The sequence below is a fragment of the Rhinolophus ferrumequinum genome, chromosome 6, assembly GCF_004115265.2.
Source record: "Rhinolophus ferrumequinum isolate MPI-CBG mRhiFer1 chromosome 6, mRhiFer1_v1.p, whole genome shotgun sequence".
Classification (NCBI taxonomy): domain Eukaryota; kingdom Metazoa; phylum Chordata; class Mammalia; order Chiroptera; family Rhinolophidae; genus Rhinolophus; species Rhinolophus ferrumequinum.
The window spans coordinates 15297741-15320637 of record NC_046289.1 but is presented as its reverse complement, the minus strand read 5'-3'; the positions used below and the strand labels follow the sequence as shown (position 1 = coordinate 15320637).

The 22897-nt window shown below is 42.1% G+C and overlaps 1 protein-coding gene across 3 annotated transcripts in view; it reads left to right on the top strand.

Moving 5' to 3' along the window:
- Positions 1 to 8751: 8751 nt before the first annotated feature.
- FLRT2 (fibronectin leucine rich transmembrane protein 2) overlaps positions 8752 to 22897 on the top strand; it is a 90798-nt gene continuing 76652 nt past the window's right edge. For 2 of the 3 annotated variants that reach the window (XM_033108673.1, XM_033108674.1), the window contains exon 1: positions 8752 to 9159. The gene's annotated coding sequence lies outside the window, so the exon portion shown is untranslated. Of the gene's footprint in view, positions 9160 to 12370; positions 12505 to 22897 lie in introns of those variants that run through there. The other variant, XM_033108672.1, reaches the window with a different exon arrangement.

Sequence of the window (22897 nt, the reverse complement as noted above, 5' to 3'; positions counted from 1 at the left end):
CACACACACACATATATAATGATTTATATCCATGATAAAATAATTTTTCATTGAGTCAGTTTAAGAAGTTGATCTCAAAACCTTGAGAACTGTGTTTTTCTGTCCATTCAAAGTTCACACCTCCTTAAATATGCCCACCCTCCACGCTCTCCCATCTGGGATACTGTTGTGACTAGGTGATGGATGACTCGCAGGTCCAGTAGATCCATTCACAGTTCCAACCTCCTTCTTTCTATCAACAGTTTCCTGAAGCCTGAAAAACAAGGTCTTCCTGGCTGTAAAAAGGCCATTAAAGATCACACAAACTCGATTTCACCACATCTAGTGGGTAAACTCCTGTTTGAGAAAAATGAATGCAGAATACCAAAAAGGGCCCATTTTCAGCTGAGAGCAGCTATGTTGGTTGTCCTGAAGCTACTCAGGTGAAGATTACAAATTTGTACTTTGGATCCTTTTATATTGTTGAAGGTATATTATTCTTTCTGGACATTTTCGTCAGCAGCACCCAGAAAAGCATGATGACAGTTCATCCCAGTGTAACACGCATGACATGCCCTTAATCAATTTTCTTCTTTTTTCTTTGTCTGCTGTAGCTATTTTTTTCCCCAGGTAATCCTCCTAGTAAAATGACATGTTTATCTATAGTAGACATTACAGTGGAAACCATGGAGAAACACCTTCAGTAGGTTTGCTTGTTTATTTTCTGGTTGCTTGGAACTCTGGAGCTGTCATCATTTGAGAAAAGAAAGACTCTTGATCTGAACTCTTTGATGGACAAGATGTTGTCTTTTTTTTTTTTTTTCTTTTGGCAACTGATACTGTGTCTGACTTTCTTCTTAACCCATCTGTCTTGTGGTTTCTTATTTTTCTAGAAAAAAATTTGACATCCTTACAAAATGATATTTATATTGCCCTAGCTGGACAGGAAAGAAAGAAGATTCCTGGTTGATAAACATCTGAAAGAACTAAACTGTTCAAGGTATGTGTTAAAATAATCAATAATTCTAATATCAAAAATAGATTTTTATTAATAAAACATCATGTTTCCTTGAGCCACAGTAAAAAAAAAATGTACCATGTGTTGTAAAAATAGAACACTGTTTGGGCAGAGGAGTCTGGTGAGCAGAGAACTTAATACAAAAGCAGAAAATTTGTTTTCCCTTTGATTCATAGACATTTTTTAAATGTTATTTCATTTGCTTTTTTTTAGAGAATGGAGTGGAAAGAATATGCCACTTTGCATTTTGTTTATTCTATTTCTGAATTTTACGGATCACACACGTGGATTTAATCAGATTGCAAATTACCTGCTGTTTTGAAGAAGTAGAGAATAAGAGGAATTGTTCCGACTTACATATTAGTTTACTATTTCTAATACTCTCCATAGTCTTTATTTATCACTCTTGAGATAATTCAAGTCCTATTTACTGAGGGGATCTAACAAGATTACAATTTTTTTTAACGGAGGGGATATAACAACATTATTACCCAGCTTATATATTCATAGACATTGACACCAACCCTCTTAGCTTTTAAAAAATAATTTTATTTAGACATATTTTGCGTATCACATAATTCACTCATTTCAAGTGTATAATTCAATGATCCTTGTAGTGAATTTGCCAACATATACATCCATTACCATGAATCGATTTTAAAACATTTTTATCTTCACATTATGATCTTTCACGCATGTTTACTATTAATCCTTGTTCTTTCTTCCCTCCTCCAGTTTCTTCCCCCCTTGTCACCCACTAATCTACTTTCTGTCTTCATAAACTTTGCTTTTACTGTACATTTCTATGAATTAAATCATACAATATGTGTTCTCTTCTATTATGGCTTCTTTGACTGAACAAAATGTTTTGGAGGTTCCTCCATACCTTAGCAGGTATCCAATCTCTATTCCTTTTCATTGCCAAATCGTATTATTCCGTTGCATAGATATGCTACATGTTTTCTACCAGTTAATGGACATTTAGGTTGTTTCCAATTTAGGGCTATTATGAATACCGCTGCTAAGAACATTTGTGTGAAAGTGTTTGTGTGGACATGTTTTCATTTCTCTTGGGTAGCTGTACCTAGGAATGGAATTTCTGGGTCATATGATAAATGTATGTTTAACATGGAAAGGAAACTTCACACCAAACTGTTTTTCAAAGTGGTGGTACGATTTTACATTCCCATCAGCGGTGTATGAGGGTTCCAATTTCTCTACTTACTCAACAACAGTGATTATTGTCTGTCTTTTTTATCATAGCCATTCAAGGGTGAGTAAAGTGATATCTCATTGTGGCTTTGATTTGCATTTCCCTAAAGATGTTGAGGCCTTAGCTTTTACCGACTTACTTCTATCATTTTCAAGGCTGTCTGTTTAGGACAGACGTATGAGGAATACACGTGTCTTTGAAGGAATCTGGCTTTTCATTCATAAACAGTTAGAAAAAAATAATTAAATACCTTGGGCTTTTTCCACAGTGACAAGAAAAGAATATCTTACTGATGAGAGGATAAAATGTACAGCAGGACACTGGGCTAAACTCTGGAGAGGCTTCTGGGGACATGGCATCTGCTACAAGCTGCTTCACTATTTCTGTGCCTTGGTACATGTGGGTGGGGTTAGGGAGTTCAGATAAAGTAATTCACTTAGGAATACTGTCAGGAATAAAGGTGCTACAAATAGAGGTACTTTTAATGTTCACTGCTTGACTTTCTAATAACTCTAACTTAGAATCCATATGATTACATCTGCTGCACTTAATCTAACACTGGACCATTTGTAAAGCATTGGAGTGAAAGGAAGAGGAAATCATGCTATATTAAAAAATGCAGAATCTCTGGAAATAAAAATAAATACATAATCCAAAAACAGAACAATTCACGTCTTTCTGTGGTTTGATATTGTGTTTGAAATTCACTTGACATCCCTTCAAAACAGCAAGGAAAATGGGAAAGCCTTTCAAAATCAAGCTTTAAATGACCTTCAGAGAAAGGAGCCTCATGGCTTTTGTCATCCTATATATATATAAAAAAATAGTCATCCACAGTGGCTTTTCAGTTTTCAGGAAGGAGACTTTAACTCCTGCTTCTGTATTATTGATAAAGAGTAAAAACCAAATGCTAGTAAGCTCAGTCGCATTCATAGTACATGATTTTCTAGCATGTTTACAAAATATTGTACTAATAGAAATTTTCAAAGGTGAGAGAGAGAGATAGAGAAAAAGACACTATCTGTGAGGAACTATGTCTTTAAATTTAGTGTTCATTTTATTTTTCAAAAATGTTTCAAGTAGAGAAAGTGGAAAACGTGAAATACAAGTTGTTCCGACTGAGTAGGTAAATAGGTGACTACGTCCCGAAAACTCAAGGGCTAAAATAATCCAACAAGAAGATTAAAAAAATAATCACTTGAAAAACTTTAGTTACTTTCTTTTAGTTAATTTAGTTACAGCTAAGTGGAGGAACTGTGGAAGAAATTGGCCAATAGCAATTTATATGAATTTTTTAAATGATACAGTGAGAAAATAAAGTAACAATGCCTTAAGCTGAGGAAGTTTATCTTTTGGGTAGTTAAAAGCTTGGTAGTGAAGAGTGGCACCTGAAAGTATTGTTCAGAGCAACTTTGCAGAAACTAGGCAGCTCTATATCTTTGAAACTCTGGGACAGTGTGTAAAACAAGGTTCCCAGAAAAGCAAAAAATAGCAACACAAGTAAACCCATGGCTTAAGGTTATACATAATAAAATATATCTCACATTAAATGATGTAAAACACAATCATTATATAAATAATGACAGTTTATTCTTATTTTGAACTTGGAAGTACCTCACTTATTCTTTATATATCAACCTTGGAAAATAATTTTGGTTTTGCTCTTTTGACATAAGAGAAACTGAGGCTTCCTGCAACTTAGTTGATTTCCCTGATAATGTAAAGAAAACTTGAAGTACCATCTTTCAAGTCCAAGTTTAAGGCTCTTGCAACTATACAAAATTTAATAGATACAATATTTTTTTCTCATAATGAGTCAGTCTCGAAAACTATTTTTGATTTTCTATATAATGCAATTTTATTATTCTAATACATGTGTGTATGTGTGTATAGTGTAGTGGGAAATTTTATATATATACATATATATATATATATATATATATATATATATCACACACACACACACATACTAATTCAGAATCTTATATAGCCAGTCAAATAAATGTGTTTTCTCAGCTTAAAATGGCACCACCCTCTTCATCAGAACTACTGTCAAATATAGAAAGCTCAGTAACATTTCTACAATGGTAGCATCCAGGTTTGAATAAATCCTTGGGTATATCATTCATCTCTTCTTAAAACGGCTTACATCTTTATATCTTGCCTATACCCTTTTTTAGAAAGCATTTCTCTTACTTATTCTTCCCCAGTGCTGTTGCAGAATATTTGCTTCAAGTTTTTGCCAGCTTCCCTTTGGAACAGAGAGCAACTGCTTAACAAATGGCAGGTTTATGTAAAAGGAAATCTCCATGGTTTAACGTGCATTTGTTTCCTGTCAGTATGTACCTTCTGTTTCTGTTCACGCATAATCATCTTGTAACCTGCATGGAAAGGCAAAGAAACCAAGGCTTGGGGAAATGGATATTCATGCAATTACTTCCACACTGATTTTTCCAATTCTTGGCCCAAAGAGCTTTCCATGAGACAGAGGACTCCAGTTGGTACCTGGGGCTATGCTGTAGAGAAGGCTGGATATAAAAATGATGTTGCAAATTCCCTGGTAAAATCCGTACGTTGTCAAAAGAGCTACATCATCACTTGGATGGGGTCTTCCCTCTAGAGAAAAACTATTTCAGGGCACTAAACTACATTGCCTATAACTAAATTGTTATATTTCCCTAATGAGTGTATAATTGTTTGTCTTTGTGACTCCATTAGACTGAGAGTGTGGACCGAATAGGGACTCAATATATTCATCACATTCCAGACACATGTTTTGTGTTTTCTACAAATGATTATTAAGTGAATAGATGAATTATATACTGTAGAGTGGTGTTTCAAAATCAGAAGGGTATGTATTTCAATGTCATGGATTCACATAAATCAAGCCACATTCACCAAAAGGGTACCATGCATTAGTAGAAGTAGTTTATACTCATGAGAGAAATGAAAAGCCTCCTCTCCAGTGTGTTCACCATGGACTTCATTACAAAGATTCTCTTCTTAGAGAAAGGATTTATGTCTCTCTACCTGCTGGAGGAGCTTACTCATGAAGTCAACAAGCATATTTTGAGCATTTACCGGGAGAAGAGAAAACTAAGACTGACTCAGTTCTTTGAGGCTCTTAGATCTAGTCCAGAAACAATCATGTAGACAGCTATCATCACTTTAAAGGAGAATGAAGTGAACACTATTCTGTCAGAAAACCAAGAAAGAGGAAGAGGGATAAGAAGTCATGGATGTCATCTTTTCATAGGGAAGTTGGAATTCTAAATCGACCCGATATGACAATGAGGATTGAAAAAGAAGGGGGCATTTCATAAAAGAATCAACATGATTTGGGAATTTCTGTGTTTGGGGATTGTAAAACATGCGGTAGTTAAAGATGATTCAAAATACATAGCCAAGAAGAGACTGTTGAACACTTTCCTAAGGATATAGCAACGTACAGGAGGAATTTCCTGGGAGATTATTCCTGGGTGAATTTGATATCTGGGGTGAGGTGGGGTGATGTTTACAAATTGCACTAACTGCTTATTTGGCTCATTTAAAAATTCTAAATTCATGAGGGTGGGCAGGGCTTATTGATTTACCTCCAAAGAATAGATTATGTAAAAGGACAAGTAACTTTACAGTGGAGGAACCCTGCACACAATATCTAGAGAGTGAGGAGGTCATGCTGACATCCTGTACTGCCTGACATGATGTGTTGAGAACACACTACACCTCCATGGTATTACTTCCCCAAACCCATAATTAGCGCTCAATCACGAGAAAACATCAGACAAACCAAAACTGAGAGACAAAATACCTGACCATTACTCCTCAAAACTCTCAGGGTCACAAAAAGCAAGGAAAGACTGAAGATCTGTCACAGAGCACAGGAGATGTACTGACTGAAGGCAATGCAGTGTCCTAGATGGGATCCTGAAACAGAAACAAGGGCATTGGTGTAAAAAACTGATAAAGTATGAATGAAGTCTGCAGTTCAGTTAATGGCAATGTAGCAGTGTTGGTTTCTTCCTTTTGATAAGTGTTCGAAGATGATAAGTTCACGGGAAACTATGTTCAGATTGATATAATTTTCCTCTGTTTTGAAGGCTGGGACTGGGTGATGCAAAGATAATATCCTTAGCAACCACCACTCAGATTTCTAAAGCACTGTTCACGTACACTGACTCAGTGTATGTGACGACAATATGAGGCTGGTCAAACAGGTATCTTTATGCTCATTTTATAAATGAGTAGACAGTGGCTCGAAACGGAACTTATCCAAGATCAAAATTTTCAGGGCTCTGGGCTTAAACCATGATCTTGTGATTCAGAATCCTGTGTTATTTTTCCTTTCACCAAGTATGAGAAAGACAGGCCAATGTACAGTGTGCACGTACAGATGGAGGAGGGTACAAGAAACATGGAGAGAGGGTGTTAAAGGATTTGAAAGGGAAGTCAAATTTCAATTGAAGTGAAAACCCCATTGAGGATTGAAGGCCTAAGCATAACTACTGAGCTGACTTTCTCTTTTTCGAAGCTCACAGATGTGTTTTTTTGTCTCTATACTTCCCTACCCTTATGGATAAGTGATAATTTCTCAATGAAAATAATCTTAGTATCACAGTTTTGTGAGTCTGAAAAATTATCATACTCTGGAGCCCTGGAACCACATTTGCTATTCCTTTGCTTCCTCTGGCCCCATCATCACGTATTTCTAAAGCTGACTCATAGATCATGTGGATAAGAAATTTGTTACAGAGATTATGTTCCTACATTTGGTGTGATATTGTTCCATACTTCATTTTCCTCATCCAGATTACAGTAATCGCACCAACATACTCACAGAGGGAGCACATCCACATGATACTGTTTTCTTATAATTTGGAAATAGCAGTAATAAAACACAAATTCTGTACATCTGCAACCATCCCCTCTTCCTTTTTCAGTCTTACTCATTTTCCAGGAGCATAAATCAGAAAGGTAAACCTGTACAGGGTTCTGTTTTGCCTTTAATCAAAAATGTATTCTTAAAGATAAAATAATATACTGTTATCTTAGATCAAGGTATCAAAGGTATCATGTGGATGCTTATGTAACTGACACACACAGGAAGATGGATGTTTAAAAGCAGGTAGATGAGTATTTGTTCTCAAACGCGGCCTTTCGCGTTGATTCTGGAGCCTGACAAGCTATCCCTATGCTTTGCTGCCCCCTTGGCACACTAGAAGGATTTACAACGGAATTCTGCACCCGGCGGCTGTAAACAGCTTTCCCACCCACCGCCTCTGCGGGCTGGCCTGGCTGGGGAGGCTTTTGAAATGGCTATTGCAGATTCTCACTGACTGGGGTACGTTGCAGAGAGAAATCAGGACATCTTTCTGGTGGAGAAACACCTTTTCTCTTTTTAAAATAACCCAGTTTCCGCAAGATCCACGTGTTACCCTCTGAATTATTATTAAAGACTCGGTATTTTTCTTTTTTTTCCGAGAAAGAACCGGTCGGTTGAAGGTGTCTGAGTTGGCGCTCTGGGCGACGCTCTGGCTCATTGGGGTGTGACGGTGATAGCAGAAGCATTCTGCTGTCAGTTTTCTCTTTTCTAAGCTTACATCCGCGTCCACGAAAAGACTCCTCTCCAACTCCAGTTAACTTCTTGGGAGTCCAGGGCACTTAAACGAAGCTGCTACAAAATGCAAAGCATCTGTGTGACTGAGGTGGACGCTCCTGTATTCTCTGATGTTTTCCTTGAACCGCTCCCAAAGGAGCCGGGGAAATAATGCCAATCAAAATCTAGGCGCATAAAGTTAGCCTGCTGCTTCCAATGTTGAAACTCCTATATTTTCTGCATCGTCATTCTTGTTTGTAGTTCTGTTTATACCATTCTAAGGCTCTGTGCCCCCCTCCTTCCCCACCTTTCCATCTCTCTATTCACATCTCAGACTCCCTCAAACTCTACCCCTCTCCATTTTCCCGTGTTTTAGTCTTATTTGAATACGTGGTCATTTGACTTATGCGGGCACTGGATGCACGGGTGGGAGGCAGTTTTCCTTGCTATTTCATTTAAATTTGGCGTGGGTAGGTGGGTTCCTTACACAATTCGTCTCGCACACGCAAAACAGTTAAAAGCTCGAGTTAGAACAAGCAGAGAGTTCCACATATTCAAAGAGCCGCTAGGAAAGGAAATGATACGGGGGACAGGAAGGGGGGAAGAAATAAAGGAATAAAACCCAACTTCCCTGGCAACTTCAACAAATCTGGTAACCGGAGGCGAAAAATAGATTCCGAGGGCTGGGTCTGGTCCGGATGAAATGCTAGGGCTCCTTCCCATGTCGGAGTCTGGCGCTGGAAGCCTGCCACTGGCGTCTTGCCACGCGAGTGCCCCCAGATAGCAACACACCCACTGGAAACGCACGTGAACAAAGCTCTTGCCCCGGGAGCCGCCGCCTGCGGTTTCCTAGTCGATTCCAGCTTCTCCAGGGAGTGTAGGGCGCATACAGGGTTAAATTAATTCCCTCCCCTGTAGGAGGGAGATGAGGGGGAGGGGGAAAGTAGCTTCCAGTCTGAAGCAGGGTACCTTCTAGTTAGTTGTACGTTCGAAACCTGTCGCCGTCACTCGCAATTTTGGCATCTTCCATTGTCACCACAGAGGAACCAGCTCTGGGAGATATCCTTAGCCGCAATCTCGGCGCGGAGGCGTTGAGCAGCTACCGCGCAGGGTGCGTCTCGGTCCTGGTAGTCCAGCAGCGGCGAGGCGGCTGCTCCAGGGCTGCCGCGTGTCCACCCAGCTCCGGGACCAAGTTGGCAGTTCTCAACGATGGGCAGGAGGGACCTCGGCGGCGACCCCTAAAACAATACCATGCCCCGGGATCCCCGCTGTTGTCGCGCCAGCTTCTTCCCTTTCCACCTCCCTGACCCTGTCGGATTTGGATGAGCCCATTGCAAGGAGACGCGCCGCCAGGTAAAGGGGCTGTGGTGCCAGGTGGAGTTTCCAGTAGCTGCCGGGGCTGCCACTACGCGAGCACCACGCGGTTTCTTTCTTTTTTCTTTTCTTTTCTTTTTTTTTGGGGGGGGGGGTGTTGTTAACCAGCAGGGGTGATCATCGGATGGGTGGGATGTTTTAGTCTTTATCTTTCATCCAGAGAGAAAATAGGCTGCTTAACTCTCCCCCGACTTTAGGGAGGTCTATTTGCAGGTCGAATACACTTCCTCTAAGGAGTTTTGTAACTGAGCTCTGAGTCAAAACGCAAATTTGCTAGCCTGCTGGGAGCATCATCCTAAATTAAGTTTCTAGAGCCACTAAACTTGCCGGAATCCAGCCTCTCACATCCCAAGAATGAATGTGAACGTCCCTACGTCCCCACCCCGAGCCCGCTCCATCTGCTGTTAATATCACCAGCGTTTTTATCAAGAGCAAGCGTCTAAAGCCACCAGCACGCCCCCTGCCCGCAATCCGGGATCGATTAGTGGCTAAGAACATGCGGGGGATGCTAATTCGTTTTCCTTCGAGTTAGGGAGGGCATTACTTTCTCCCAAGCCAAGTCCTTCTCCAGCCCGTCTGGTCATCAGTGGCCTGGCACTGAGCTAGGACCAGCGCGTCCTCTCCGCGCGCCAGCGGGGGCGGTGAGGACGCGGGCAGCTCACCAAGCTGAACCGATTGAGTTCCCTGCGCCGCCTGCGTGGGACGCGGGGAGGGGGTGGTTAACACCTCTAGGCGCTGAGTGCAGGGGGGCAAGGTGACAGTGAGGAGGGCGGGAGCAGAGCCTCGCTAGCTGCCAATTCATCCCCGCGCGGGCTCGGAGCCGGCTGTAAAGATCCCTCCACCGCGCTCACCGGTTCTAGCTAGTTTCCTCGGTTTCAGCGCCGCCGCGGTCCCTTCTCCTTTGTAACCCCCAGACAAGACCAAGGTTGAAGTCTGGGCACTAACCAGGGAAAGAAAGTATCGGGAAGGGGGTAACTGGGGCGGGCTGGACCCACACTCGATGCCCGGGAAATTCCGGGAGCGCGTGGTGCTCTCGCCGGCGGCAGCTGCTGGTGGAGGCGGAAGCCACCGCTGCTGTCGTCGCTGGTGTTTTGCTCCTGGAACCTCTTAGCAAGATGGCACTCACTGTCCTAGTCCAATTAACTCCCCCAGCCATGTGCCCCACCCTCCGGATATTAGTCACACACTGAGTTTGGGGAGAAGCTGGCTATGTATATGTCAGTCAAAGCATTTTCCTAGCCATCTTTGCCTTATGCATTATTTGCCCGGGTCGTGTCTGCGTCTGTGCCAGTGTACCTCTCCGGTGTGCGTCTGGGTGGATCTGTGCGTGGCTTGTGCCTGGGAGGCAAATCGGGCGTTTCTCCAAGTCGTTTTAACACGATTTAAGCGCTCAAGTGCGTGGAGGCGGTAGACCCAACAGGGATGCGAAGGAAATGAAAACAATTGGGAAAGTGGTGCCAAGTGACTCAGGCTTTGAACTGAGGACCGAGAAATCATACCTAGCCGGCTGGTTGTGGCCACCGCCCCTGCCCAACTCTTCTGCTGCGCTATCAGAACGGATCCTTCGGGAGTTTGTCCTGTGCTAGTTTCAAGCTCGTGGGTACTTTCGGCCTGGCCCCCACCAACGGCGCGTATCTGCGCAGCCCAGCACTTGGCGCGAGCTCGCTCTCCCTCTTCTGTTCAGATTCGGCCTCTGTACAGACTAGTTAGAACATGACAGCAGCTTACTGTAGGCAGGAGCTGCGGCAATGAAATTAGAGGAGAAAACAAGACACCACCCCCCACCCCCCAAAGAGACGTGCACCTGGTTTTCTTACATTACTTTTTCACTTTTGCAAAGAGATTGGGAATTGGAAATGTTGCCTGTATTTAAATCAGGCTTCTTTAGCTGTCAAGCCTGTTTCCTAAATCTGTGAGGCTGAATTTGGTTGTCCGTTGTAATATTTGGGGAAAGTGAACAACGCTCTTTCCAGAGGCCAGCGTGAAGGGAGAAAAACAATGGAGTGTGTAAAATAATCATATTCAATTTTGGATTGTATTCCCAAGTAGAGTTATTTAAGAAGGTCCGGGATCGGGGAACTCATGATGGGGTGGGAGGCAAACCACCAAAGTTACTTGCATTTGAAATAACGCCATCTTGGTTGAGAGACTTGTAATATTTTCCCCCTCTATTCTCACGCTTCGATCATTTCTTAGTACCTAAGTAATAGATATTGGAAGTACAACACCAAGTGGGAAGGGGGTAAATAGGCTTTCAGTGTTCAGGTGGTCGCATTATCCCTAAGAGTTGGGGGTGGGTGAGATGGTGCTGGGTAAAAAGAGGCGGCATGCACAGTCTCGATGTCATCCGCGGTGTTAGCCCCGCGCTTGGCAACTCTCTTCAGGGAGGACAGGGTTAAGAGCCGAGTCTGACTTGGCCTCTTGGAAAGCTTTGGGTTGCGGCCGCGCCTCCCAAGCATTCTTTAAACCAGAAATGTGGGAGGGACTCCGAAAGGGAGGGAGTAAGCGAGGGTGGGAGAGAAAGAGGGCTAGAGGTGGGGAGCGCGCCAGAGCGCGAGGAACTGGGGGAGCAGAGGAGCGCGGGAGCCGCGGAGGCGATCCCGCGAATTCATTACTGTAAACATCTCCCGGGGGTGTCAGGAGGGTGGGGGTGGGGGCCGCGGCGCCTACATTAGCCGGGCCGCGTCGGATCCAGGCAGCAGTGAGGTCTGAGCAGCCTTCCGACCCACGCGGAGCCGGTGCAGCACTCGAGCGAGCCCCGCGCAGCGCCCCGCGCAGGGCTCTGCGAGGTGGGCACCCGGGCGTCGGAGGCGCGCTCGCCCGGCTCTCCAGACGCCCCCCGGGGTCCTCTGTCTCCGAGGAGCCCCGGCGCCGCGGGGCCTCTTTCCGCTGCCTTCCTCGCTTGCCCGCCTTTCGGGACTCGTTGGCGTGGCTGAGGCAGAGAGGGGGAGGCAGAGGAGGAGGGGAGTGGGCCGCGGCGGCCGGAGCCGAGAGAAAGTGGCATGCTCGAGTCCTGGAGGCGGAGGTGGCGGAGGACGGGGGAAGACGATGCCGCGACTCCGTAGGGGAGAACGGCGAGAGCGAGAGAGGCGAGCGGGGCGCCCGGGCACCGGCCGGCTACGGGGAGGCTCGCGCCGCTCTGAGCCTTCGGCCTCCGCACCCTCGCGCCCCGACGCAGCGGGCGAAAGGGCCGGGCTCCGGCAGCAGCCACCGTCGCCGCCCCCGCCACCTGGAGGACCAAGCAAAAGTTTGGATTTGGGGGAGGACGCGGCGCTGACCGGGATTACTACCAAGGCTGAAAGGAGACCTCGAGAACCTTCGCAGGTAACAGGCACCCCCAAACTTCTCCTTCTAGCCCCTCTGCTGGGCTTCTGCTCCCTCCCAGCGCCTTTCCTGACTCTCTCCAGTTCTGGCTGAAAGTGAGAGGGAGGCGAAGTTCAAGATCCCGGGGACAGGCACCTAGCGCGGAGAGATCTACAGTAATGTTAGAGGGGCCCGTGGCGCTGCTCTGAGTACCGGGGGCAGCTGTGCAAGGAAGCGAATCTCTCCTGGGAATGGATGATAACCCTCGGCCCCAGCTGGTGCCTCCTCTTGTAGCTCGTTGGAAATTTAGAATGTGGAGTCACCGGCTTTTAGCATTCTTCAATCCAGGGAAATAATGCGTGGATTTCACTCACTCCCACCCTCACCCTCTTACCCTTATTTAACATCTTTTAAAAATTATATAAACCCACTCGCATTCGCCCACCGCGTTCGGCTGGCGCAGGAAAGCAAATGGGGGCGGGGTAGATGTGCGTAAAAATTTCAAAGTAGGGGGAAAATTATCCTTCCTGGTTTTGACATCCCTGGGGCTCTGCCTCCCTCCTTCCATTCACCTTCTGGCGTTATAAAACAGGAACTTTAGAAGTCACATTTTGATTGAAGGGTGAGATTTGCAATGCTTGTGCGTGCGTGTGTGTGTGTGTGTGTGTGTGCGCGCGCGCGCGCTCGTGTGTGGGGTAATGGTGTTGCAGAGGCCGGTTTTTCCACGGTGGCCTGAGGCACGGTAGTGCGGGGGCGGTCAGTGGTCGCAGGTGTTCACTGAGGTGGGGGCAGCGGAGAGAAGAAGCTCTCGTTTCCGGAATAGCCGCGTTATTAAGGCTAAGTAAAGAAAATAAAATAGCTCCTGCTTTTCACTCCGAGAGCTAAAAGATTCTAGCCCCAACTCCCCAACGTCCCCTCTCGCCGCCTCTCGCACAGTCGAGTTTTTGGGTTTCCAAGCAGCTCAACGTTTGCTGCGATCATCTTTATTATGATCATTATTTATTCACCTGGAAACTCGTAGTGACTTCTTGTAAATGGAAATCAGTCTTCAAGAGCTTTTGATTAATTTTAGTGTAGGGAATCTCTTGTAAAGCTTACAGTAAGCTAATCAGGTGCAAGGCACAACTCCGTGTAAAGGCTTGCGCAGGAGTGCAAGGTGCTGATTAGATTTCTTTGCATGCTGCATTTGCTATGCAAAGCCTCTCGTAAGTGGGAACTATTGCTCCCCACTCAGCTGGGAGGCTCTTTTATCACCCAGAGTTTCAGGGAGCTTTGGGGCATGTCCACTTACTCTCAGGCTTATTGCTAAATTTATTATGTCTAACTTTTCTCCTAGCCAAATAGCTAATATGAAGGCTAGCTTCCATATCGGGAAGATATTGTCTGTAGATATAAGTGGCATGACCTTCTTAAATCTACAGTGAAAGGATTCCCCAAACATTTTGAGGTAAATAGAATGCAGTTTGGTATTTGTCCAGAGACATATTTGGTGGTTGCAGTATTAATGTATAATTTTAGGTCAGTATCTACAGTGTTAGAACTGGACATTTTTTTTTAATCGCTAAGCAACATGCGCCAGATCCATAAGATCGACAGGCCACCATATTAGAAGACAATAAATCGTTGGGTAATACACGTACCATGAAAAGTTGCTTATTTCTTTACAACGTTATTGCTCCCCCAAATACAACCTTTCTTCCTCCCCTCCTCAAAGGCCCCGAACAGGATAGGGTTAAACCATTTAGGATTTTTAATAATCACAGTGGACAGTTCAACACCACACTGTCAGGTTGAGTTGCAAATATCTGTAACTGGAGGAGGTTGCAAGATGGAATTTCAAACACGATTCTCTGTCTCTGCCAGTAGGTACAAGAAATTGTAAAAAGAATTGGGCTAGCTGTACTATAGCAGAAACTATTACAAAGCTAGCATGTAGCGTGGAAGGAATGCTGGGTTTTTTTTGTTTTTTTTTTTAATGCCCATGTCTTAACATGTAAGTAGTTTCATTGTGGGTTTAGAAATTCCAGGGGACACTTTTAACAGAAGAAAGTAGATTCCCAAATGACTCCATGCTGGGCACCTTGGGGTCCCCAAGACTGTCATGATTTTTCCTGTGTGCTAGATTTCAGATGATGTGATCTTACCTGAGTTTGATTTTGACAGGCTGGATCTAATTTGAACCTCCTCTGATGTCTGTTACATTTATATTCTGGCCTGTGGGAGAGTTTGATTTAGGATTTAGACATAGCTCCCTAAAGCAACCTTATATCTTCCCAGTTTGAGGCTGTGGTTTCAAGAAAGGTTCAAATATGTACAAGTCCAGAGTCTTAATCTGTAGAGACCCAGCACGAGCATCGGATGTAGTTTGACTCTTCAGCTTTGTATTCTACAAGGAAGAATTGCTGCTTCTACCGAAGTCAAAAAACAGCAAATGTGACTGACAGGGTGGCTCTTGGTTTTGGAAGATTCCGAAAAGGTCAAGGTGATGTCATTTTATTTCTATTCAGGTCAGATCTTCCAGGATAGTCATCTTTTGGTGTCTTTCATTTCAATTCAAGTTCATTTTTCACTAGATTACTTTAATAACTTTGTGGTTACTGCCATGGTGATTTGAATTCAGTCCATTAGTGACCTCTGTCTGCGAGAAGTGAATACTCATTGTTTTCCTTTCTTCTCATCAGAGTCTACAGATTATGTGGGGGGCGGGGAAGCCAACAGCTCTGTAGTTCTTTCTGGATATTTAGATTTTTGGGCTTGATTTTTCTATTTCAGCGTTCAGTATGGGGAATGATATTTAACAACAGTAATAAAAATGTTACAGGCTAATAGCCTGCTAAATGGTTCTTCCATAGAGCACTGACAATACAATCCACATCAATAAAACCCGTGCTCTCCTCTGCCAATAAAAGGATTGTACAGTCAGGTAGACTAATGTTTTGAGACTCACAGTGCTGCTGGATGTTAGTGAAATTTTATTGCCCTTCAGGGAAACTTGATTCAAGCTCAGAACATATATGTGGTAACTGGACTTCCTAGCAGCAGCAGTGTGTGTGTGTCTTTAAATTCAGCTGTGCTTCTGTGACTTACTGTACGGATCAAAGGCAAAGTGGGGTATGAAGAGGGTGTCTATAAACAGATAGTCTTTTAAGGAGACCTAAAATCTGATTCCTAATCCAGCTTTGTCTTCTCAGAGTATTCACATCGGAATTTCAATTTGAGTTGATTATTCTAAACCGTAATTGAAGACAAAGTTTACTGAATTTTTTAGGTGGGTGGATACCCATTATCAGACATTTTCCAGATGGTTTTTGATTTTAGTGGTATTTGGAGATACGGAATTTTTAGGAGGTTTTCTTTCTACAAATCTGTAAAACCTTACGTAGGTTTTGTGCAAGACATTTTGAAGACCAATTATTATTATTATTTTCTTATTATTACAGTTAAATAACCATTATAGTACCCCAGCCAACTTTCTTATTTTTCTCCACCTTCCAAATTTCTTTGCTCTTTTTTTTTTTTTAATTATATTTTTCTTCTAAAAACTACATGTTGGGGATAGGAGTAAGACTATCAGTACTTTTTTACTCTTTTCAGCAATGGGACCTCCCAATTAAGTATCTGTTTATAGTAAAACACACACTCACATATAATATCAAGAACCATTTTAAGACAGAGATTCTTTTCAAAGTTTTAAAATATGTTCCCTTTTAAAAAGCTATGACACAAATATTGTAATAAAAATATCCTGTGTTCCTAAGAATACAGAGGCTTATTTCAGTCACATGGAACAGTAAAACACTGTAGTAGCAAAATAATCAGTGGTATTTTCAGTACATGGTCAAAATCTGTTAGAACCTTCATGGTTTTTCTTTTTCCCCCCTTGGCGAATTTCACATCTACTGGCCTTTTTGGTTTTCTTTGATTTCTTCTGCTGTGGCTCTTTGAAGTGATTCAAAATTAAACAGTAGCTACTTCTTTAGGGAAATTCATCATGCTATGTTCAGGATTCCAGAAGAGTTAATGATGCAGAAAAAGTCCTGTAAAACATCTTTCTAAAAGAAGTCCTTTTCTTGCAGGCTTCCCACTTACTGGCCTCCTGTACCATTTGCAGTGAATTGGAACTTCGTTATTTATTTATTTTTCAAATACCACCTCTAACTTAATTTAACGTGGGATGTGTTTCTACAGAAGCATGCAGCACCATGTGTCCTGAGTCGCCTGAACAAAGCAGTGTCGTTTTTACGGATCTGTAATAAGGGAAGGTCAAAGAAAATATCCTCATATAATTTGGGAAGTCAAAAGGCCACATTCATGATTCTCAAACACTGGTCGGTTATTCTGCTGATACTTAATAAGGGCACACGTTTTCTGGAAGTTTAGTGGTTAAAGACCTCAGCCATTTTTTGAAGCATTCACAAAATAAATCTCTGGTGCTCCTACCTATTAGGTGCTCATTAGAACTGAGCTGTTTTTTCTCACTTTCTTACAAGGTTGCTTTTAAGGAAATGTGCAAGAAACTTGGCAAAAGGTCCTCTGTTCCCCTCAGGTCACAGGTCATATGTTATATGCGTATTTCAGTTCTCTCTTTTAGAGCTTTCAAGGCACAGATAAAATGCTCTTCCAGCTGAACCTTTTAAGAACCTGAGGGCTTTTGGATTTAAACCTACCGAAAAATGTCAGGTACCCAAGTTCATATATGCCATTAGGCCGCAGAATACTGAAACCTACTTCAACAGGGAATAAAAGAACAGTGGCTCCTAAGATCGGTTCACAAATTTATTGTCCATTGAAGTCAACAGGGGTCATGTGGCTGAATGGAAAACATTAGACTCTTATCAGTCCCGAAATAGGTCCACATGTTGGTGTCACTCTTAGCCCAGCTGCTTATGGGCATCACGTTTATGAAATCCAGTGTCAAAATAGCCTCTGTGATGGTTTCCTCTCCCACTGTGCTCCAGAGCTGGGACTCAAATATTTTGAAGAAGAACTAATGCAGGAGATAGTAATCTTCTTCGTCGATATTAAAGAGGAGGTGAAGCTTAGGAGAGGAGATTGGCTAAGCATTTGCCATAGAGATTCCAGGAAATTCTGTTTAGGCCCTGAGGAATGAAATTGATTTTAAGGTACATTCACACCTACCTAGCATTTATGTGCCTCCCCTCTATTACATTTTCTGATTCTCACACACAGAATTTCATTTATTCCTCACAACTGCCTCTGTGAGTTGGTATGAGAAAGCCTTGCTCGCCTAGCCTCTCATTGGGTAACTGGAGCCAGAAAGAAGTTGAGGGCTGCCTAAGGCTGACAGAGTTCTCATTGACACCATCTGACTTTGTACCAAATGATGGCCATTACATTTTATTACATAGATGTTGAATTCTCCAGATACAGTTTAGAAGTTTCTTTCTTTATAAACCCACCCAAAATGATCAGCGTTGGATTTGGTTTTTTTTTACTAAAACAGTAAAAAAAATATGGCAATCATATAAATATTTAGATTAAAAAAGTAGAATTTCACTCTCTCTAATATTATATTATTTACAAGTTTGCCTGTTCTGGATGAGGATAATTTTATGATGTGGGCAACTTAACTGTGGCGGGGACTAAGTAATGGGGAGGTTGTTTGAGGGGAAAGAAAAGATGTATTTTTATAAAGAAAACCTGTCTTCTCGTGTCAGCACACTCCTCTCTACATTTATGACCTTGGACAAATTGCTCAATCTCCTGGAGACTTAATTTTCTCTCTGCAGAGTTCAACAGGGTTGTTGTGGGGTCAGATAAGATTAATGTGTGTGAAAATACCCTGATCACAATCAAGTTTTATATTCCCATACAGAGACATTATTCGAATTGATGACATTTATCACTTCATGATTGTCATGTGCTAGAATAGTTCTAGGGTTTATATAAATAACATGGTAACCAGAGTGCTCTGCTCTGCAGGAGCTTTTTTGGGTACTGTGGGATATCACCCAACCAGGAAATTGTCTGGTGGCCCTCTTCTTCACTTCTTCCATTCATTTAATGGTGCATTGTTTCCTTCTGTGAGTTTGCTCTATTTTATTACAAGTATTCTTTTCAAGGATCAAGTGTAATTGGGGTGAGTTGGGTGCGAGGGCCAAACTTGCCTTTCCTGAAAGCTTGGCTTGATGTTGGAAACGGAATTTGTCACAGATGGACTCCATTGAGGATCTTTGGGGAAGAAACCATCAATGTTCCATGAAGTAAGGTTGTTTCCCCTTTTCACTGGGTTTTTACGTTAGCCAAACAAGTTACCTTTTACAAAAACACAGTCGTTAATAAGATATATGATGATTTATAAAACATTTGTTTCGCAAAGTAAGGCAGGCTAGTGCAAAGGACTGCTTTTTTAGTAGTTTGGCAAATGTCCTGAGCTCATTATCGATAAATGGAAAGACCTGATTTATTCTGACACTGACATAATCTCTGAAGCTCAGCCTCATTTTGACTTTGTTAGTGTCACAAAACATTGTGGGACAGTTCTTTACAACTTATTTCTCCATATTTTGTTCAGTTATTATTTTTATAATTGCCATACCTGAGACACTTAATTTTAAATGTTCCAAGTTGATTTTATGTTCCTAATTTGTATACATGTGAGTGCTTATAAAGGTTAACTTCTAATAGTTTTAAGGTTACTTAATGGAAGCCTGCAGAAAACATTCCTGTGAAGTGTGTGTGGTTAGATCACAATTCTTGGTCAGAAGGAATATGTCTATCGGTGGTTTGAATGTATGACAGTCCGTAGCTTGCAACGTTCTTTTCAGTTTCTGATTTACTATTTGTCAGAGGTCTGACAGTTGCTTTTTTTTTTTTTTTTTTTTTTAAGTTGATTAGTATTTGAGTAGTATCTGGCCATAGAACTGTGTTTTAACATGACAAGTTACTTTCACAGAATTTGGTGTTGAATGACATAATAATAATATTTGAAGAAGGAAAATGTTTACTACTCCTCTGAAGAGTTTTGTTAATACAATGAGAAAAATCTGTAGGTATATGTGTGGGGAGTTTGTATGCATCTTTCAAATGCACAAACAAATCTAAGTCTTTGATACTATGGGGCGGGGGTACAGTTATACCTTTAAGCTAGATGGTGCCAATTTAATCCATATGTCACTGATATGATAGACTGCGATAACGTTTATTTTTAATTGGAGGTATACTTTTCCAAGAAAGCCCTAGGGGAACTCTTAAGTAAAGAAACACACAAAAGGCAGTGAGGGAACATTTTTGTGTGAATGTCTTAGTATTCATGAAGGATATAGTTATTCTTGTGCAGGCAGAAGGTATTCACCACATGATGAAGAAAGCTTTTTCATTCATTCAGTTGATGATTTTTAACACTCACTATGTACCAGGCAAAGAATAAGACTGGAGAGACAAACATAAACGAGGCCGGATCCTTCCACGGAGGCTATCTGGGTTGGTGAGGAGAGAGGGAAATACAAAACCTAATTGCATTCCAGTTTTATACATGATTGAAAACAGTGCAGTCGGAATACACTGTATTAATGAAAAGAGCCTTATGTTTCTGGAAAGGGAGAGTCTCGGGTTCTAATCCTAGCTCTGCTCCTTGTTAGTTTTGGACACTTAGACAAAATTTTCAGTGTCGTTTAGTCTTTGTCTCCTCAAGTATAAAATGGGAGGAAATACTTTCCACGCACGGAGCTGTTCTTCTGAGGTTTGAGATAAGTATGTAAAATGTCTACCTGTCTGGCACACAGTAGAAGCTTAATAAATGCTGACTGCAGATCATTCTGTCTCCAACATGATAATGATTCCATTATGTTACTCTCTCCCTCTACAAATATTTTTGCCATTTCTCTGGAATCCCAAAGAAAGCTTTTGACTCCTTGAACCTGTTCACTAACAGGATGCAGCCTCTCCTGCAAAACAAAATTTCATTATTTATGCGTGTAATGGAGCATGAAAGGACAGCAAAGGAAATAAGCACTCCATGCAGTTGGCAGAATGAGCTCATTGCTGGTGGTGCACAGTATAGGCTGATGGTGACAGAGGGGGCAGAGAGGGGAGGGAGGGCAGAAATGAGAACTTGTCTAAGTCTGGGGAATCAGACAGTGGTGTCAGCTGGGTCCTGCTTAAAGGTAGTTTCCCTAACAATCGACAGCATAGCCTTTGGCATTTGAGCGGTGCCTCTGCATACACTCCCACACACCTCCATGCATCCTTCCACTGGTGACTGGCGGCTTGTACCAAGTTCTGGTCTGGGCTATGATACTGGTCGCAGGGAGCTGTTCTTATGCCTTTGTCAGTGTTCAGAGATTTTTTTTCCCGAGTGAATTTTCCACACTTCCTTCACACAGTTCATCTCACACATGACTCTTGGCAGAGTCATGAAGATATTTTAATGTAGAAAATTAACATGTAAATTATTGTTAGGTTTATATAAGCCTTCTGTACTTAGAGAATGGTTATACCTTGCTTGTTTAATGATAGATATTAGAGTCAAAATAATGCTCTTGGGTTATCAGTTCAGCATGAAAATATTTCTTTTAGAAAGTAATTTTCAATTAATTTAAGTACAGGAGCTTCTTACTGCTTCTACCACAGATACTTCTGAACAAATACAGTGCTCAGAGGCACTGGTCAAAATATGCAATATTGGGATAATTTTTCAATTATCATTATAATTGCATGAATACATAGTATGACATTTGCATTTTACTTAACAATTGAGATTTGGTTCTTCTTTTTTTTTTTGATACTATGAATCTGTAAATTTATTGATGTAGGAGAGTTATGTTTAACAAGATTTTAGGCATGCCCCAGACCTCCAAGATTGGAAGCAGAGAAGCTTCTGTTAAGATCACGTAATAAATAATGTTATGTAGATACATACAATGAATCAAATTGGAGAAGAGAGAAGCAGACACTAGGGTGTATTTTGTAGACTGTTCACATCTTAGTATCTTTTGAACCAACATTTCATCCACTATAAAACAATAAAACCTTGTTTACAGCTTTAGCACATGTAAGAGAGATTAAAATTCCTTGGGAAGTGGTTTAAAAAATTGTTTTTACCCTAATCGGTAAGAACAAGTCCAGTAGTGCTGACAGCAATGGAATTTAAAACCCAGCTCTAGTAATCTCTGAGTCTTAAAGGAATGCAAGGCAAACAGCCGTTCAAGTCACGCGCTTGGAACTGAGGATTGACAAAGGTTGGTTCCTTACCTTGCACGAGGCACCATGCTGTTTCCTGCTGGACATTTGGGCTATTCTTTCAAAGAAGAACTTGTCTCTGCTCACCAAGAAATCTGATGGGTTGGCCTAGAGTTGTCCTTTTCCAAACTTGACTTATCCATCTGAATTAATTGGAGAAGGTGGTTAAATATGCAGGTTCCTAGGCTCTAGGCCTGGAGATTCTGATTTATTAAGTCTATGATGAAGCCTTTGAATGTAGATGCTCAAAAGCTGCCAGATTTGGAGACTGCTGACTTAGAGAATTTTTAAAAATTTTTCCCACCCAGAGACTCAGTGGTTTTATAAACGTTTCTCTGGTTTATAGTCATTTGTGAGTTTCTGAGAGTATTTTTTTCTATGCATTTTGCAATATTTCCATTTTGGGAAATATTGCTCAGTTTAACCCCACTCTTCTAGGAAAGAACCTTCAATGGGGCCAAACCTCAGGGCTGGCTTCGCTCTCGGTAGCCACAGTCTTCTGTGTGATCTTTCTACCGTCTATCAGTACGCCCTAAACCGCCAGACTGGATTGTTGTTGGTGTCCCCGGAGGTAATTCCCTACAAAAGATAAATAGCATCATATTGCCTCTGTCACCTACTGCTTAGATTCCTTGTTCCTCTGGATAAAGCTCAAACTTGTTATCATGACATGTGAGATGTGACGATCTGGATCTCAAACCTTCACACAGGCCTTATTCTTAAGCACATACCCTCTGCAACCATGTCCCAAAGATGGGAAGGCGTGTTCCTCTTCACACTTGGCCTTTCCCATGCTTATACTCTTCGCATACCCTTAGAATATCACCTGCTTACTCTCTTTTTGGCAGACTCTTTTCCTTTAAGACCAACATGAAATTCACCTTTCTTCCAGTCAATCATTCCTTACTCTGGGCTTCTACAGCATTTGTTCTGTACCTTTATTAGTTCCCTCTTCGTGTTGTATTATAACTGGACTGTTCACATGTCTGTTTACCCCAGTAGACTCTAAGAACGTTGGCTCGTTCGTTCCATCTCCCCAGTGCTAACATCACAGCCCAATGCATCAGGTTCTGTACCAATGAATAGAATGAATAAATGCATACTCAGGCTGGCCCACCTGGGAGACAAGGGGATTCATAATCTAGTGAAAGGGAGTGGTTCCTCAGAAGTGCTTTTGCATTCCCATATGGGGGAAACAATACAACCACCACCT